Source organism: Prionailurus bengalensis, chromosome A3 (genome assembly GCF_016509475.1).
Source record: "Prionailurus bengalensis isolate Pbe53 chromosome A3, Fcat_Pben_1.1_paternal_pri, whole genome shotgun sequence".
Lineage (NCBI taxonomy): Eukaryota > Metazoa > Chordata > Mammalia > Carnivora > Felidae > Prionailurus > Prionailurus bengalensis.
The window spans coordinates 122,429,573-122,439,639 of record NC_057354.1 but is presented as its reverse complement, the minus strand read 5'-3'; the positions used below and the strand labels follow the sequence as shown (position 1 = coordinate 122,439,639).

The 10,067-nt window shown below is 48.9% G+C and overlaps 1 long non-coding RNA gene across 1 annotated transcript; it reads left to right on the top strand.

Moving 5' to 3' along the window:
* Positions 1-2,996: 2,996 nt before the first annotated feature.
* On the top strand, positions 2,997-9,717 carry LOC122497405. Its single transcript, XR_006301100.1, has 2 exons — positions 2,997-3,161; positions 7,688-9,717. It is a non-coding gene; the product is annotated as an uncharacterized LOC122497405 (long non-coding RNA).
* Positions 9,718-10,067: the final 350 nt, after the last annotated feature.

The following is a 10,067-nucleotide window of genomic DNA, read 5'->3' as shown; positions in this document are numbered from 1 at the left end:
AAGAGTCCAAACCTTTAAACAAGATAATACAAAACTCTACATAATCTGTCCCAACCACAGCTACAATTTCCTCCCTGGCAAACTAGGACCATCTATGTTACTGTAACAATCATGTATCTTTCTTTTTTAGCACCTAAGACTTTTGAACCACCCCCCACCCCCCACCCATATTCCACACACTCGTCACCTCATGAATTCTTTGGGAGGAGAATATCAACCAGATACTCACTTTCCCAGCATCCCTTGCAGCTAGGGTGCAGGATGCCTGAGGTGACCTCAGTTCTCCCAATAGGATGAACCCAAATCAGATTCTGAACCTATGGCCAGCAGCATGAAGGATGCACAACACGGAATTCATTCTGGTGACTTTGAGGACAGCAATGTCCAGTCTCTAGTGGCAGTATCTAGTGCACTGTGGCATCAGGAGTGAAAGCCACCATGACCATGTCCAGCAAAGGGGCAATGTACTTCCTCTAGACTACACAACTCTGTTGTGCAACGTTGAGCATGATTCCTAGATCCCAGTGTCAAGCTTCAAATTTCTGCACACCTAGAAATTCTGGAAGGTCCTGTTTCTTTAATAAATTCATTTTTCTGCTTAATCTAAAGAGTGAATTTCTGTTGTCTAAAATAAGAATCCTTCCTGATACACCTGTGAAGCCTCTTCTCTCATCTTATCCCCACTTAACAGAGAAAATCAACCTCTTTCTCTTTAGTGACCCCCCTGTGCCCTAATCTCTTTCACACACACACCATAAGAACCACGACACATATTCATGCCTGCCTCCTCCTCTACTACAAATGCCTCCATTCATTCATCAAACATCATTATGTTTCCACTAAATGCCAGATACTGCTCTAGGTTCTGCGAATATAGCAGAGAACAAGACAGAAAAGCTCTCTACCTTAACTGGGCTTGTGTTTTAGAAGACAGAAGCTGTATCTTACTTGCATTTATCTTTAAGTGTCTACCATAGTGCTGGACACAGAGAATGTACTCAGTACATGTTTGACTTCTGAGTTCCAAACCATTCCTGTGTCTCTGTCTGATCCTACCCACTGGCTTAAGATCTCATGGCACATGACCTTCATCCTGAGTACTGCTTAACCATCAACACCAAGGCTGTGCAAATGGGGGTAGACTGTGCCCTGATCGGGTTTGCTTGTAACTAACTCCCCAGAATAAGAAGAACTATCTTGCTCCTTCTGAAAGGAGCTGAAAAATGGCTGCATGTTCCATCCATGTGAGTTACAGGTGACCAAGGGTTGTCATTTACCTCCTTGTGCTCCTTTTAGCCTAATCCATCCTAAGACTGGGAACACAGTAGGTGTTTAATGAATTTAGGCTGAACCTGGCTTAGCTGTGTTATATATAGATATGGATATCCTCACAAACAGAGCTTGTGAAGTGAGGCACACGGTCTAATTTTTGCAGAAAAATTCAGAACAGCTTCTGATTAGTGAGTTGGTTCCATTTCCCAAGAAATCACCTTAACCTTTAAACACAGAAGGTCAGCATCTCCTCTTTCTGCTCATGCATAATTCCCCCTGCCCTCTGCTCTTGAGTGCCTCGGCAAGCCACCCGAGAGAGAGACCGAGGGAGAGACGGAGTCAGCAGGAGGAAGAACACGGCCACTCGGAGGCCCAGCCTGCCTCCCCGGGATTGACTGAGCCCTCAGAATATGTTGTCTCATTTGCTACATTATTAATAAAATGGCAAGAAGTTTGGGAGAAAACTTTTTTCCCCACCTAGAAAAATTAGCATTTACGCCACACACTGTGCAAACTTAGGAAGATGAACATCAATAAAACAGAAAATGTTCCCTTTGAATCTTATTCTGGAGCCAGTGCCAACAGAGCACTTTGAAACAGTGAGGGAGTCGATAGCTCAGGTTTGGTAAGTCAGGGTCATTTGGGCACTGTGCATGGCTCCACACGGGGGGCAGGGGCAATCTAGCCAGCCCCCAGTGTCTGCAGCATTGTCTCAGACAGTTGGGGGGGGGGGGCACAGTGTTACACGTGATCAGCGACAGAGTGCATTGCAGTGGGCGATGGCTCCCAAGAGCCGAGGAGATGCAGACTTCCTGAAATGAGGCCAAGGTCAGGCAGGCTGGCTTGGTAATTTCCTGAAAGGTCCAGCCGGGCCTGCAGGGCTGAGCCGGCAGCTGGAGGAAGTCAGGTGAACTTAGGTGGGTAGAGGCATCCAAGCAGGTCACTCTAATTAGTGGAACTAATTCATCATCGAACCCAGGATTCCAGTAGCTTTTTAGCAGCCATGTCAAATAGCAAATGGGCCAAACGTGACCTCCTCATAAAGTCTTCCCTGGCTCCCCCATTTAAAACAGCACCCCATCATTGCCATTTCTCATTGCCTTTCCTCTCACCATCCATGGTCCGTTCATACCATATAACCTACCTATTTGTCTTGCATAGTGGGTAATTTGTATCACAGCGCATTACAGGACCAGAATGTAAGCTGGATAAGGATGATGTCACTTTATTCACTGCTGTGTCCCCAGCTCCTGGATCAGTGCCCAGCACCCAATTAATATTTACTGAACTTATAAATAAATATATCCTGAACTAAAACTCCTAAGTCTTTTCACTAGAACTGCTCATACGTCAGCTTTATCTCATCTGTGTGTGTGCAACGGTGAGTTTTTAACTAAAACTGCAGCATTTTATCTTTCAGGTTTGGGTCCACTGATCCAGACTTTCAGGTTTAGTAAGTCTTGATTCCAAGACAATCATGGATCCTCTCAAAATTTTTTTAATCCCCCAAAACCCTAGCAGCATGCCATTATCCCTCCACTCGAGCCATAAGTGAAATGATGGGCCTACAGAGTCTCCCGGCACAAGAGTAGGTATGTCCTCTCAGGACTAGGTTATTTGTTCTCAACCTGTCAAAGCCAGGAACTATTGAAATAAAGGGTCTCAGCCCTCGAAAGGGACTTCAGGATCGAGTTACCACATGCTTTGATTTTATAGATGGGGGCCACAATGGGGAAGTGAGTGACAATGGCATCTCTTTGACATCATACAAAGGGTAGTGATGAGTTCATAAAGCCTCAGCCTCTCAGCGTTAAGTAGGAGCTCCCATAGCAACAAACTCCTAAGGTAGCCTCGGACCAGCACCTGAATTCTTCATCCATGCCAGAGAGGTAAGATCCATGCACAAAGACTAGCTCTTTGTTATCTTTCCCCATGTGTGTAGCCCATGAGCAACCAGCTGGAAACACTGGGAGGCCCGCCCAGGGCCCTTGGCCTTTCCCATCCTCACCCTGTCCCTCCTTCTCCCTCCTCCTGAGACTACAATGCTCTCCTGTTCTCTTCCTTTTCCACCCCACTGATATGTAAACTGATTTACATAGAGTGGAAATACACCTATGAGCCAGGTCAACAGACAAAGGGAGGTTTCCTGGTGCTCCTAAGAGCATAAAATCCTTTGGCTATTTAAGTATTTAAAGAAAATGTGTCTGAAACAGCCAGAAATATCAGGGTTAAGGGAAGAGCCAGTCGCAACATGTATTTGTTGAATGAATGAAAGAATGAATGACTTCACTATGTGAAACAAAGTAAAGGGACATAGTAATGGAAACTGTTGGTGCTCTCTTAGACTTATCCTGGTCTGAGTGGGGACATCAGAAGACATCACAGCCACTGTCTCCCCACTTCCCAAGGAAAGGCTAGACAAGGGAAGTCCAACGCTGGGGTATAATTCACATTCCAGGATTTCCCATGGGACCAAAGGGAGCTGGCATGCAGCCCAAGCCACATCCTTCCTCAGGCTTCTTCCCCTGCCCTATCCTGTTTTCCTTGCGCCCCCACTCCTGAGGGCACCCCCTCAATAAATCACATTCTGAAGAATTCTTATCTCAGGCTCTGCTTCAAGGGAACCTGACGTGGGTGGGCAGCATAGTTCGACAACACAGAATCCAGTGTTTTGTACCGTATCTGGCCCCTTACCACCCATAAAAATCCCTCCGACCCTCCCACCCATCTTCCGTGCCCAGAGCTCAGTGTTACCTGACCTTCAATTCTGAGGACTGATCAGGCTGTACAGACACGATGTGAAGGCAGCTGTGACTACTCACCCATAATGCAGAGACACACGGAAGCAAACTGTCTGCAGCCACAGTTTTAGACACAAGGTGAGCAGCTTAGCTTTAGAAGCCAAGAAAGACACAAGACTTACAAAGCTGCCAAAAGGTGTCTTCAGTTATAGGAACAGAAGCCGCTGCAGCAGTCATTAATTACTTATGGAACAGATTTGGGGAGGAGGTGGGGGCAGGTGGTGAGACAAGAAATACAAAAATGGAGACAGAAATATTCGCATGGGCTTATCTTAAAAACTCACAGGTTGGTCTCCTCCCCACGTTTCGCCCAGAGAAAGCAGTAACTCAGGCTGCCCTGTGCCACTGTCACCTCCCCTGTGTCCCCTCTGAGAGGCCAAGAAGGAAGCTTGTCCTCTGGGGTGCAAAGCTCTGACCTTCTCAACCTGTTCAGCTTTCGGTTCTAAAGAACTTCAAATAACAGGCCCAACCAGACCATTCAGTACAGTCTGGAATTATTCGTGGGGCCCGTGGGCAGAGACCCCCACCATGCAGCCAGCTTGCCCCTTCTGCAAGCACCAACCACGCACCCACCTGTCCCCGCCACCTTCCTCGTCTGCAGAGAAGCAGAAGGCAACAAATGAAGTCCTGAGCCTCCCGTTCACACACACATACACACACACACACACACACACACACACACACTCCCGACATCTCTACTCACCCTCTCCTCCTGAAAAGGTGGAAGAAGCCGCCCTCATCCTCACAAACCCCCTTCTGGTGGGTGCCTGCCCTTCCCGCCCCCACACTTCCAATCTCTCCAGCTTTGTCATCCGCTCCTTCCCAGGAGAATCTTACTGCGCCAGAGTTTTACCTCTTAAAACAAAAAAAAATTTTAAAAAAATGGGAAGACTATAAGCAACAGATCCCTCACCTGCTGCCTCCGGTGAAAAGAGAAAGCACCAGATGGGCGCCCTCCCCTTCCTCCCGCATGCACACACCTGGCCGAGCCCCTCCAGCAGACAGAAGCCCGCAAAGGGCACCTCCTGTGCTCCGAGTCTGCACCCTCCCACCTCCTCAGCTGGGTCTGTTTTCCCTGGATTAATCCTTTCTGGATATTTAACTTTTTCCTTGACCAACTCCCCTTGCTCTCCCCCCCTTTAAGTTTGGTTCTTTGGCCGTCAGGCTCTCCCGCGGCTCCCTCGCTCCCCTGCTTCCAGCACGTGCACCCATAACAGCCCCCACCCCACCCCCACCTGCGTCTCCAGCCCAGCCCTCAGGCCCCAGCACACCACAGGTGTGTCAGCTTCCCAATGGACACGGGCCTCCGACAAAGCTTACCCAGAACTAAAATTCTCCCAGCAGCCCCTCCCAACCTCGCCACCCACCCGCCCCCCCATCACCGAGCCTTGCTCTTTATCTTTAATGTCGCATTTTAATAAATTAGCATTCCCATCCAGCCTTGGTCCAAACTAGAGAGATCTGCATCTGGTCCTTGTCCCATGACCTTTAACCTTCTCCTCCTTTAACCAGTAAACCTCCAAGTCTTAGCGGCATGTCTCTTCAGTGTCCCTCAAACTACCTCTTTCTCCCCATCAATTGAGGCCCCACCGTCACACCCTCTAACATCAGAAGAGCCTCTGTCCTAACATGTGGCCCATGGGGCTCCCACAGCAGCTAGATGAGATGGCTCTGAAATACGAATCCGCAGCTTAAGCCCTTTCTGCCTGTCTGCCCCCACCCCCAACACTCGGGCCTCCTCCCAGGAGAAACAGACTCAGAGAAGAGAAATTGAGCAGAATGCAGCAAATCCAGGGGCAGGAAAATTATTGATTCGTGCATTTGTTCGTTCATTAAATTATACCTTCAGAACTCGGAGTTAGTCCTTCTGGGAGGCTCTAGGCCCAAGCACTTAGTTTCCTTGTTTACTTCCTTCACAGCATTTACCTCCATTTGTTATTGTTTTTCTTTGATTCACAGTTTTTATACTTTTTAAAAAATCTATCTCTCCTTTAAGAATATAAGTTCCTTAAAGAAAAGATATACTCTGTCTATGTGATATGGTATTCCCAGCCCCTAGAACAAGGCAGGGCATAGGGCAGTCCCTCAGGAACTAAATAAAGGCATGGATGAATAACCAAACTGGCATGTGATATTTTCTCTCCACAGTCAATTCTACCACACTTTGCCATCAGCCATCACCAAGCATATACCCACCCAGTGCCTACCATGTTCAGAGCACCAGTGGCATGGGATAGTACCCACAGCATAGAACAGAAAATGTAATCTATGTGCTGAGGTCTCTCTAGGGAGGGATAAAACCACGGTGCAAAGGACTAAGCACCAGCAGTGTGTGACCGGGACTCTCCATGCCCAGGGTCTGGCCTCCCCTCAGAATTGTGCCCAACAGAACAGCCAGTCTTAAGGAGGGAACCATTGCAGCCCAAGGGAGCCAGGCCCTGGGGATGTTCCCACTCTTCTGCCTTATGTTTGCCCAGACCCCAGATACTCATTCATGTGCTCAGACCCCAACAGCCCTCAGCCTCCTTCTATAAGGATAGAAGAACAGACGTTGAGTTAAAAAGAAATAACGAAATATGACATCACTCCTCTCCTTAAAACCCTCCTTGGCTTCCCTCACACTGAAAATAAAATCCAAATGCCATGTTTAATCTCAAAAAGCCCTGAATGATTTGGTATCTGCCTCTGTAGACTAGATCCAGGAAGCCACATTTCCTGTTTTTTTGTACCTGAAAACATCAGGCTTGTTGTAGCCCCAGGTCCTTTGCCCTAGCTATTCCCTCCATCTGGATGGCTCTGCCCCCTGATCTCTACCAGGTTGGGTCCTTCTTGTCATTCCACTTAAACATCACCAGGTGATGTCTCTCTGGCTACCCACAGTGCCCCCGCCCCATTATACTGCTGGGTTTCAGTCTACATCTACACACCCCTCATCACCATCTGAATCTTGCATGTTCAATGTTTTTGTATCCCCCCAAATATTAGTTTTCTGTGCTGCATCCCACATCACCACAAACTCAGCTTACAGCAGCACCATTCATTAGCTCCCTAGTCCGTGCAGCAGAAGGGACTGAGTTTTCTGCTCAGGGTCTCACAAGAGATGTAGGCCGGGCTGCATTCTCGTCCAGAGCTTGGGGTCCTCTTCCAGGCTCCTGTGGTTGTGGGAGGATTTAGCTCCTGGCAGATACGACACTGGGGTTGCCATTTCCTTGCTGGCCATCATCCAGGGGCTGCCTTAGCTCCCAGGGGCCACCCCCATTCCTTGTCACATGGCCCTTCCATTGTGAAAGCCAGAAACAGGATCTCCCTCACATCCAGGCCCTGTCACACTTTGAATCTTTCCCACCAGGAAGAGCCAAGTCCCTCTGGAGGGATGACCTGATTATATCAGGTGCACCCAGAACAATCACTTTTAAGGTCAACTGTGTCATACAACATGACTTAATCATGAAACCAACTGTCCCTTTATAGTCACAGCCCACACCCACACTCGAGAGGACAGGATTACACAGGGCATATACACCAGGGGTGGGAATCTTAATGGCTGTCTTAGAATGCCACCCGCCGTACCCACTAGAGTAGCTTCACCTGCCTTGTTATCTGTGTATCCCAAGGCCCAGGACAGTGCTCCCAACCATGAAGAGTAAGGCGCAAAATGAGAATACTGCACAGTACAGCATGAGAAACCAAGAGAATTACTCAGCAATTGGAAGTGACCCAGACCCAGGAGACTGACCAGCCCATGCCGCATCTGTCCAGCCCAGGGACCAAGGGAATTGGAATCCCACACTCCAGAACCAGTCATGGTCTACCGGTATGTTGCAGCATGTTATTGGCCGCCTCTGGCCTGGAATTGTTCCAGCACATAGAGGATGCCCATCAAATATTTTTTCCCTTATGAATGGAATAAAAGGAAGAAGGTGATCTCTTCTGGAAACTAGAGATGGAGAGAGTTGGACGGATTGTAAGGGGTGAGCAGAACAGGAGCCATGAGCCAGTCAAGTGCATCCCAGCTCTCACAGACTTCTCTTGCTGAATCCATACTGGACACTCTTGGCCTAGCCAACAGCTGCCCGCTGAGGGCCAGCTCCCATCCAACCCGACCCACCTCCTCCATGAAGCCTCTCTGACTGCTGACCTGAAGTCTTCTGTGCTTAACACCTAACTACCTCTGGTGGCCCCTTTTAAGTAGCCTTCGTGCCTAGTGTGGAGCCCAATGCAGGGTTTGAACTCACAACCCTGAGATCAAGACCTGACCAGAGACCAAGAGTTGGACACCTAACTGACTGAACCACCCAGGCACCCCTCATGTGGCCCTTTTCAGAAGGCTGCCTTTTGACATCTCTCTCCTATTGTGAACAGCAGGCCAAAGCCCACATGCTGTTTGTAGTTTGCCAGGCGTGTGTCTCAAGTCCCTGCCTCATCCTCACCCTCCTTGAGGAAGAGGCCGCCTCGCCCTTCTGTGTGTTCACCCAGTGCACAGTGAGCACCTTCTGGCCATGCAAATTCTTTGGGATCTGCTTGGTGACTTGGAGTTGAGCTCTGCTGCCTGCAGACACTGGGAGTGAGCCTGCCATGGGGTAGGCATGGGGCTAAGTGTGCTGGAAGGGGCGGGTATGGAGCAGTGGAGACCAGATGGTGAGAGAGTGCACTGAGAAGGAGAGAAAAGAAAGCCATCAGACCGAGAGCACCTGTTGTTGTTAGAGCAATGTGAGGACCCACATCCAACCAGCTGGCCGTCTCTGCTCCTTGCTCTTGTCACAACCTTCCAGAAGAGATACGGACACTCAGAATTGTCCCCATTCTCCCTTCTCTTTGTTTCCAGTGCTGGTAGTGGTCAGTGTTTGGTGCAGATAAAATGATACAGCAATACTGCTGATGGGGGTGATTTATCTTGCCCTTAACATCCAAGAGAGTAAAGGATAAGGATCTGATAGGCTAGTAGTAGGTTGAAAGGTGACCGTAAGCCTGTGAGTGAGGGTCACCAACACATAAGCCCATGTGGGTGCCCGAGCAAGAAGGTAATGTTCATGCGTGGGTTCAGGAAGGACTCTCACAGACCTAAGATGGGTTAGAAATGCACTGCACTCCTGAGTCTAGTTCTGGGCTCCCACAGGGACACTGGCACTTAGAGAGAGGTCAGAGGGTAGCCTCGAAGGTGATGAGCAGGACGGGCAGCAGGGCCTGGGAGAAAAAGAGGCTGGGATTATTCATCAGGGGAAGACAGGCAGGCAGGATTTAACACAATCTTCAGGTATCAGAAGAGCTCTCAGGCAGTGCAGACTAAGTCTTGGCAGTGGCTACTGAGGATGGAACAAGGAAAGAAACTTAATCCGCAGCATAAGGGATTTAGGATAGAATTTCCTGATGGTGAAGGTTGTTAAAAGTTGCAATGAATGGTCTAGAGAGAGATTCTGGTCTACTCTGGAAGCTTTTACAAGTAGAAGAGATTATCCTCTGGCAGGGCAGCTTATCTCTAATCCTGCCTGAAGGCAGGGGAATGGACACAATGACCTCAGGGTCTCCTTCAGACTTGGAAAGCAGGTCTTCCCATCGGCAGACCAGCCAACACTGCTATGCAGGTGATGCACTTCAAGGAAGGCCCAGAGTGTTCCTAGAAATAAAGAGAAGCTGCCTGATGTGAGATCTTCTTTCCTTTTTCTTATTTTTTAGCCACAGCTGCCTGGCAGCAATGACCAAGTTCCTCTGTAATCTCAGCTCTGATCAAGGGCAATTTAAACAAGAAAGCCAAAAGCAGCCACAGACCACACAGAGATAGATGACTCTCTGCTCTGCAAAGCACCCCAGACAACAGAGCCGTGGTTGTGGTCTTCTCCACGGAGGGCTCTGCGTTTAACAAGCCATGTGAAAAACTTGCTGACCCAGCCAGGTAGCAGCAATGGGAAACGTGAGGGCATTCCCAGCCTGCTGCTGCCAGCCATCATGCTCAAGCTGCCTGTGCTGCAGTCCTACTTCCTGTGAGTCAAGTGACAT